This window comes from Mus caroli, chromosome 12 (genome assembly GCF_900094665.2).
Source record: "Mus caroli chromosome 12, CAROLI_EIJ_v1.1, whole genome shotgun sequence".
Lineage (NCBI taxonomy): Eukaryota > Metazoa > Chordata > Mammalia > Rodentia > Muridae > Mus > Mus caroli.
Genome location: NC_034581.1, coordinates 66,982,376 through 66,990,489, shown reverse-complemented (window position 1 = coordinate 66,990,489; position 8,114 = coordinate 66,982,376). Strand labels below are relative to the sequence as shown.

The following is an 8,114-nucleotide window of genomic DNA, read 5'->3' as shown; positions in this document are numbered from 1 at the left end:
CCTGCCTCTGCCTCCCGAGTGCTGGGATTAAAGGTGTGCGCCACCACGCCTGGCTTGGCTTGCCGAGTTTGTAACAGTCATTTAGTATGAGTAGCTGTGACAAAATCTCTCAAAATTCATTCACCTGCCAGACAAATTCTGTACAGCTAGCCATACAGCTAAATCCTTTTTGGCTGTTTATTTTTGAAATTGTAATTTAATTACATTTCCCCCATCCCCACCTTCCTCCCAGCCTCTCCCACATGCCCCACCCCATGGTCCTTTAGACTCACAACCCCTTTCTTCACTGTTATGGAATGTATAGATGTATTTGTGTGTACACATATATTAACTACAACCTGCTTGGTCCAGACAGTGCTATCTGTATGCGTGTTTTTAGAGATGACAGTTCAGCCCTCGGCAACCATTGATATGACCTTCCCGTGGGAGGACCTCCTCTCCTAATCCCAGCTCTCCTTAGTTTCCTGTAATTCTTTGTGTGGGTTGAGGCTGCATGGGCCTTCCCCTGTTTTTGTTGGTGTCATCCTGGTTCAGACCATGTCTGGGCAGTTATGTTAGTGGGACTTCATGGGTGAAGCTTCTGACATCACTAGGAGATACACTCTCACAGCAAGCTCCCCGATTCTTAGGTTCTTATTCTTTATACATGCTCTCTCACAATCCCTCGAGCTTTACATAAGGGACTGTTTTGTAGTTGTATCCATTAGGATTGGCTCCACAACTCTGCATATTGATTGGCTGTGGTTTTCTGTAGTAGTCTCTGTCTGTTGCAAAGAGAAGGTTCCTTGACAAGGGGTGAAGATCACACTTACCTGTGGTTATCCGGACAAATGTTTATAGATTGTTGTTAGGGATCATGCTGGTTTAGTGAATTAGTGGTTGTCCATTCTCCAATAACCATGATTTTACAGAGTAGTAAGGTAGGGTTACAGTACCAGGCGCCATGCCTCTCTTGTTGAGTGGGTCTTAAGTCCAACTAGAGCTGTTGGTTACAGTCAAGGTATGTGTGCCACTACTTTGCCCTTCAGGTTATCACCCCATGCTGGCTATATGTGATTCATAGCTATCATGGCTGGGGAGGCCTATGATGGTGTCCCTTCTTTGGGAGCTTGCTTGGCATCTTCAGCCCCATGAAAACTAGTTCTCAAGAAGGGAGAAATTAGATTAAGTTTGAGCTCAGGGATCTCTGGGCCCTGCTTCTGAAGGCCATGGTTTCTTCAGCAATGAAGATTTACCTTCTACTGCTGTGGGGTAACCTTGGGCAATAGCAATAGGCTGTATGTTTGGGTATCTCTTGGACAGCCCTGACAAACAAGTTTGGTATTGTGGTTTTTGTTAGTTGGACGTTGGGTCTCGGAGGGAATTTTGTATTTTAATTTTTTGAAATGTGTATACACTGTGTTGCTGCTGTTTATTTCTATTAACTTGTCTTATCCAGTCCCCATTTCTGCTGATCCCCCTTTCTCAGCTAACCCCCCTCCTGTTTTCCTGCCTTTGTGTGCAGGTCTTGTGCAGTTGCCACAGCTGCTGAACACTCACAATTGCAGGGTCCTCTGTACACCAAGGAGACCACTTCTCACAGCCTCTTCCCCATCCTCCAGCCCTTACCACCTCTCTGCTTGCTGTTCTGCAGTGTTCTCTGAGTCCCATTTGGGGTTGGCTGCTCAACAGTCACTTATTGGAGTCTGCTTGTTGAGTGTCCCTTGTTGAGTGTCCCTGCTGCCAAAAGAGGCTTCTCTGGCCAGGCTAAGAGTACTACTAGTCTATGGGTCTAAACATAAAGGGGTAGGAGGCAGTTTGACTCTGTGTCTGTTTAACCAAACTAGTAGGCTATAAAATTAAGACGACTAACAATTGTGGTCACCTAATAGGTAACAAAGGCTTTTTACATTTTGCTACTGTTTTTCTAAAATATCCATTGGTGCCCCTGCCTCCTTCAGCGGGCAGAGGAAGCCTGTTCTGGAGTGGGACAGGAACACAGGAAGCATAAAAGGAAGGAGTGCAGGGCAGACCCTGAGGTGCACAGGCTGAGAATGGAAGAGTTCCCAATGTCTCTGGAAACCTACATTTAAACATTTAGAGCTAGAAAGAAAATAAGCTAAATTGGAAAATATATATCATAGAATGTCAAAAATTTCAATAATTTTAAAATACACAGGAAAGGTTAAGGTTCCAAGGCAGAAAAGAGACAGTTCAAATGTCTTTAATTCCACAAGTTTATTGCCCAAACCAGATTCTTAATTACTCGCTGTATGAGTGATAATTACACAAAGGATTTCATTATCAAGAATGAATTCAATATGAGGAGAGAGAGCTCTGTGTTTCCACTTGTATCACTTGGTTTTGCTTACTTTTTTAATCTTAATTTTTGGAAAGATTTTCTATTTCTGAATTGGAGCTGGTAATACTTTGAACCATGTTTGGGTTACTTCTACTGAGTTTAAAAAATACAGATGGATGCAAAAATATGTGTGGATGCCACTGTAAAGTCTCTTAATGGGCTGCACTTTTATTTATTTATGTATTCATTTATCTATGCATTTATTTATTGCACTTATATAACCAACATTGAGCAGGTGGCTTAGTGGATACTAAAGAGCAGCAGCCAGTTGGCCTCACTGCTCAGGAGAGTGAGATTTGGGCCAGGGGAGGATTAGCAATCTTTTCTTTACTCTGAGCTGTCCGCATTACTTTGAAATAGCTGATTAAACAATAAAGAACACATTAATAATAATTGACGCTCATGTGTGTTTTGTACAGGGGTAGAGTAGGTTTCTGTAAGATATTGTTGAAGTAGTAAGCTGCACAAAACTTTGATCCTAGAGTCAGCTTATATCTGCATGTATTTGTTAGAAAACAAAGAAAGGAGGGCTGGAGAGGTGGTAGGTGAGTAGGTGCCTGTCACACAGGCACAGGGATCTGAGTGCAGATCTTCTGTACCCATGTGAAAAGCCAGGCCTAGCAACACTTGAGCAATCCCAGCATTGGGGAAGTACAGACAAGGGGCTCACTGGAATTGACTGGTTCCATCCTGAGCCAGTGAGCTCCATGTTTGGAGACTGTCCCAAGAAATAAGATAGATGAAGGAAGACTCTAAAGGAGATCTCTGGCACATAGATACACAGACATACACACAGACACACATACAGGTACCTACATATACATACACAGACACAAACACATACACAGACACATGTACAAACACATAGAGATACATGCATACACATAGGCACACAGATACAGTCACACACAGACACAGAAACACATGCACACACAGACACACACAAAAACATAGGAAAGGAGAAAGCAAGCAAAGAAAAAGATTATATATTCAAGTGAATTTACTTGATAATCCAAAAATGAGCATTTTTAGTCTTTCTGTTTGATTTCTGATGGGGAATTTGATCTTGCTAGTAACATAAACAGGAAAAAGCATTTTTTCCTTTGGTTTAATACATTTCCTAAAGTATTTGTCTATTAAAAAATAAACCAACACTGATCCTATTATTAGATTAGTGGGTTCTTGTCTAGGCCATGCCACTTCAACCTGACTGATCTTGTCTAAAACTGATTCTAATGAAGTCAGACTTTTCGTTATGTTTGCTGTGTTTGGATCTACTTGTGGATTCTTTCCTCCTAGTGTTGATTTGTGTTTCTGTTGAATTATATTTCTCAGTGAAAGCTCTTTATGTTTTTTTTTTTAATTTAAAAATTTTTGTTTTCAAGTTTAAGATCAATTTTCCCATTACATGCATGTATCAGTGTTTTTCAGTTTGCTGTTTGACTTTTGTAATTGTGTTGATGCGTGGTTTTATAATTGTGTTGATGCATGGTTTTGTAATTGTATTGATGCGTGGTTGCTGCACGCTCAGATCTAGTATCAGTTTTCTTTCTGTTTCATTCCTTGTTTCAAAATGGTCCCCTCACCTTGAGTTTATAAAACAACTCACTTTTTTTTTTCCAATTTTGTTTGACATTTTCTCTTCTTTACTCACATCTGATCATTTTCGAGTTGTACTTGTTTTGGTTAATGGTTGTAGTAGGCCACATTTGTTTTCAAGTTGATGAATCACCTCAGCACCATTTTCTAGAAGTTTATCATCTCATCCGAATCCCTGTTTTTATATGAAACTTTCTGTTGGTACATCAGCCTGTCTCTTAGTCTACCCACTCTGTTCTAATTATTGTACTTTGATGACATGACTTATTACCAAGTGGCATCATTTCTCCTTTAGTTAACATAATCTAGCTATTTTTACCTGCTTATTCTTTTAAAATGTACATTTTAATATGTTTATTTGTGCGCATGCATGGTTGGGTGCGTGTGTGACACATGGTGCTGGTTCTCTCATGTCGCTCCTGGGGATCAAAGTTAGGTAGTCTAGCTGGTCTATGTAATGAGTGCCAGGGCAGCATAGTAAGATCGGGTCTCAAGAAACCAAATTAACCCTCTCTCCACTTCACTTCCTACCAATAAAAACCTTAAAGAGATTTAAGAAGATACCCAATGTAGACCTTTGGTTTCCACATACAAACACACGTATATAACCCATGTAATAAATACCATCACCTCAACATTAAAACAAACAACAACAAAGATCTCTTAGAGGATGGAGAAAAATGCCTGCTCTGTCCCAGGCAGCAAGGGAGCCTGGTAGACCAGATATCCAGACGGTTGTATTCCTATACTCCATTCTGCTCAGGCAGCATAGTTTTTGGTATATTTGGAAACTCTGAGGTTACCAGCTTCCATCTCACCTCAGTGTTTTCACATGTCACATGGTGGGTTGGCCTAGGAATTATAGCTTTTAAGCCCCTGGTTTGTAGGGCCCAGGATGAAGTGTAGGCTCTGTACTTCTGAGCTTGGTTACCTTCATGTACCTGGTTTTCCCTGTATAACTTCCTATTTTCTCTTGGCTTATGGACCCTTCAATCGATACAGACATGTTTTTGACACTGTCACTTCTAATTATGTTGTTCTGGTTTTAAGCAAGTAGCTTTATACATCAATACAGATACAGCACTTTTTTTTTTTTTCAAGACAGAAAGTACCAAGTCTTTATTGAGAAACCTGCCTATCCACCTCCCTTACTGTAGGCGGTAGACACACTCTGTGTCAGGGTAAGATGGCAGGTTCAGCTGGTACTTCTTCTCTAGGGCAGGTGGTACAAAGCGACCCCCAAGGTAATGATATCGGCCAGTAAAGTGAGTTGCAGACTTCTTGGGTGCCGTCAGTGAGATGAGTAAGTCTGGTTGGATTCCGCTAGGGTTTCCCTTCTCTACATCCCATCCTGAGGGAATGTCGATGCTAGCAATGGGCACCGTGAGTCAACTCAAGACACTCAGGATGCTGTGGAATGGCTCCCGAACGTCACCCTTGAAACTGAAGCCGAAGATGGCGTCCACCACCAGCTCATACAGCTCGTCCACCATCATGGGCTCTGGGGGCATTTCACCAAGGAAAGGAATGTCCATTTTCTGACACTGAGTCACTAGCCCAGTGAAGAGGGGCTTGTTAGGTCTTTTGGGGTAATAGATAGTTGGCTGGTAACCGAAAAGTTTAAGGTGTCGCGCACAGACCAGCCCATCCCCTCCGTTATTTCCGGGGCCACAGATGACCAAGACAGTCGGGGGACTCTTGGACATAGACGTGGGGGGATAAGCCTTGGCAATGGCCGTGGCACAGCTCAACCCGGCCAGCTCCATGAGTTGATCCACGATGAACTGATACTCGTTAAAAAGCTCTTGATCCACGGCCTGAGCCTCCTCCTGACTGATACAGCACTTTTTATCTTGAGAAAACTATAGATGGAGCTTTGTCTGGCTTGGTCACTGTTTCATCCCAGAGCCCAAAACAGTACCTGGATGGAGGACATGCACAATAAAGTTTTGTTGAATAAACCAATGAATGATTATTTTGAAGAATAGTTTCATTAAGGCATAATTGGCATAAACAGCATACACGTATTTGCCATGTAGTAACTTTTGACCTCTATCGAATGTTGAGACCACTACCATAGCTAAAGGATGGCTATCTCCATCACCCCCACAGCTTCTTTATTCCTTTCTGCTCCTATTTCTGTTTCTTCTGTCACTATTCATTAATTTCTATTTCCTCAATTTTTAGATATATGGAATCATAGAATGTGTTCTTTTTGTTGTTGTTCAGCTTCCTTTACCTGGTATTATTACCTTGCTATCCATTCATGCTATTGTTGTAGACCAACATTTCACTCCTGTTTCTTAGTGAAGGGTACTCCATTGTGTGGCTGTAACACCCCATACTTATCCATTCATGTGACACTGCCATGTGCATCCACTTTACAGACACATGCATTTGTTTCCTTGGATTCACACTTGAGAATACAGTGGCTGGATCATTGCATCATTGCCTGCTTAGCTTTTTAAGAAAGTATCCATTTTCTGAAGTGATGCTAATATTCTACATTCCCACCTGTACACAGGAGTGTAATTCCTCCCAACCTTAAGCCTCTGCTGTCTGTCTTTGTAGCTCTGGCCTGTTTCTAACAGGCAAGTGTTGATGTCTCATTAGAGAGCTTTGTTTTATTTCACTGTTTATTTTTCAGTGCTGGGATCAAACCCAGATCCATTTTCATGCTAGGCAAGCATTCTTGACCCCACTGTGGATGTAGCTTGGCTTTCCCAAGGGCTCATGGTGTTGATTTGTCCCTATGCTTATGCGTGTCAGTCAGTCAGATGCTTCCGTTCATGAAGTATGTGCTCAAATCTGTGGCTTCTCTCATGATCAGGTCTTCTGTGTTCCTACCACTGAGCTTTGAGAACTTTACATATATCCCCATGTATTAAGCTATGTATTAGTCTTATAGTAGACTCGTTTTTCTAGGCTGTGGCTCGTGTCTCCATTGTCTTTTAAAGAACAATCATTTTCCTTTTTGGATCGAGTCTAATTTATCATTCAGCCTTTGAAGATTGTCCTTAGGATATTGTACCTTACGAAATCTTAGCATAGCCCAAGCCAACAGGAGAGTTTCTCCTTTTTCCCTCCATAAATTTTATGGATTCAGATCTTGCGCATGTATCTGCAATCCATTTTCAGTTAGCTCAGCTAGATGATTGTGAAACATTGGGTAGAAATTCACCGCTCTCTCTTTCATGCTAGTCGATACCCACTTCTCAGCACGGTTTGATGAAAAGACTGTATTTTCTCACCTGAATTACCTTCCTTGAAAAATCAGTCTTCTGCCCATGTGGGAGTCCTTTTATGGACTCTACCCTGACCCATTAATCTGCCTGGATGACTTTAGGCTGAGGTGTATGCCCAATAACTATAGATTTGTATGCTTTGAAACTATAGGAGAACCTTGTTGGAGAACTGACAGTGCAGTTCTCCAACAAGGTTCTCCACAACGAAAGTCGTTTCTCGTTAAGGGGAAATTCTGAATTGCTGATTAATTTTAAGACTTTCGGAGTGTTTCATCGAGATCACTAGTAAGATGCCTGGCTCTCTGATTTCCCTTACTTGTGACCCGACTAAATGAAAGTCTCCACATTATGTACTAATGAAAAGATTTAGTCTCCAACATTTGTATATAGACCACAGCACTAGCCTCTTAAGTATTGCTTACTATTTTCTTGTAATTGAGCTGTTTGTTTGTTTTTTCATTAGTACTTTGGTTGTTTGTTGGTCACCAGGAGACAGCCATTTATTATATGGTTTTTCATTCGTTTTATTCTTATGAGACTTATACCACCCATATGAAGAATAATAAATGTAACTGTCATTCTCAGTAAATCTGAGCTTTGTTCAGATTAGTGCTCTGTTTCTCTAGGTCCCAGGAAGCGTTTGTTCAAGCTTTGGTTGGACAGTTATCAAGATGGTTTTTTTTTTTTTCAGTGATTTTCTTTCGAGGCCCCTTGTCACAGTCTCTTACACAAACATGCTGAAGACCAAAATAAAAAATGTTTTATAAATTATAAAGATGTTCTACATCTCATGTTTTCTCTAATCTCCTGCAGTCTAAGGGATTGAGAAAATAAAAGATGTGGAATCAATGGCCATTTATGGGCTGAGAATTTATAAATAATGTGCTCAGTGTCACACACACACACACACACACACACACACACACACA

The 8,114-nt window shown here is 41.2% G+C and overlaps 1 protein-coding gene and 1 pseudogene across 2 annotated transcripts in view; one reads left to right on the top strand and one right to left on the bottom strand.

Annotated features, from left to right (window-relative positions):
* Rtn1 (reticulon 1) overlaps positions 1-8,114 on the top strand; it is a 190,591-nt gene that overhangs the window by 24,311 nt on the left and 158,166 nt on the right. The gene's annotated exons all lie outside the window — the stretch shown is intronic.
* On the bottom strand, positions 5,025-5,772 carry LOC110307161 (annotated as a pseudogene). The gene has a single exon (XR_003838437.1). The product of XR_003838437.1 is annotated as an NAD(P)H-hydrate epimerase pseudogene (transcript).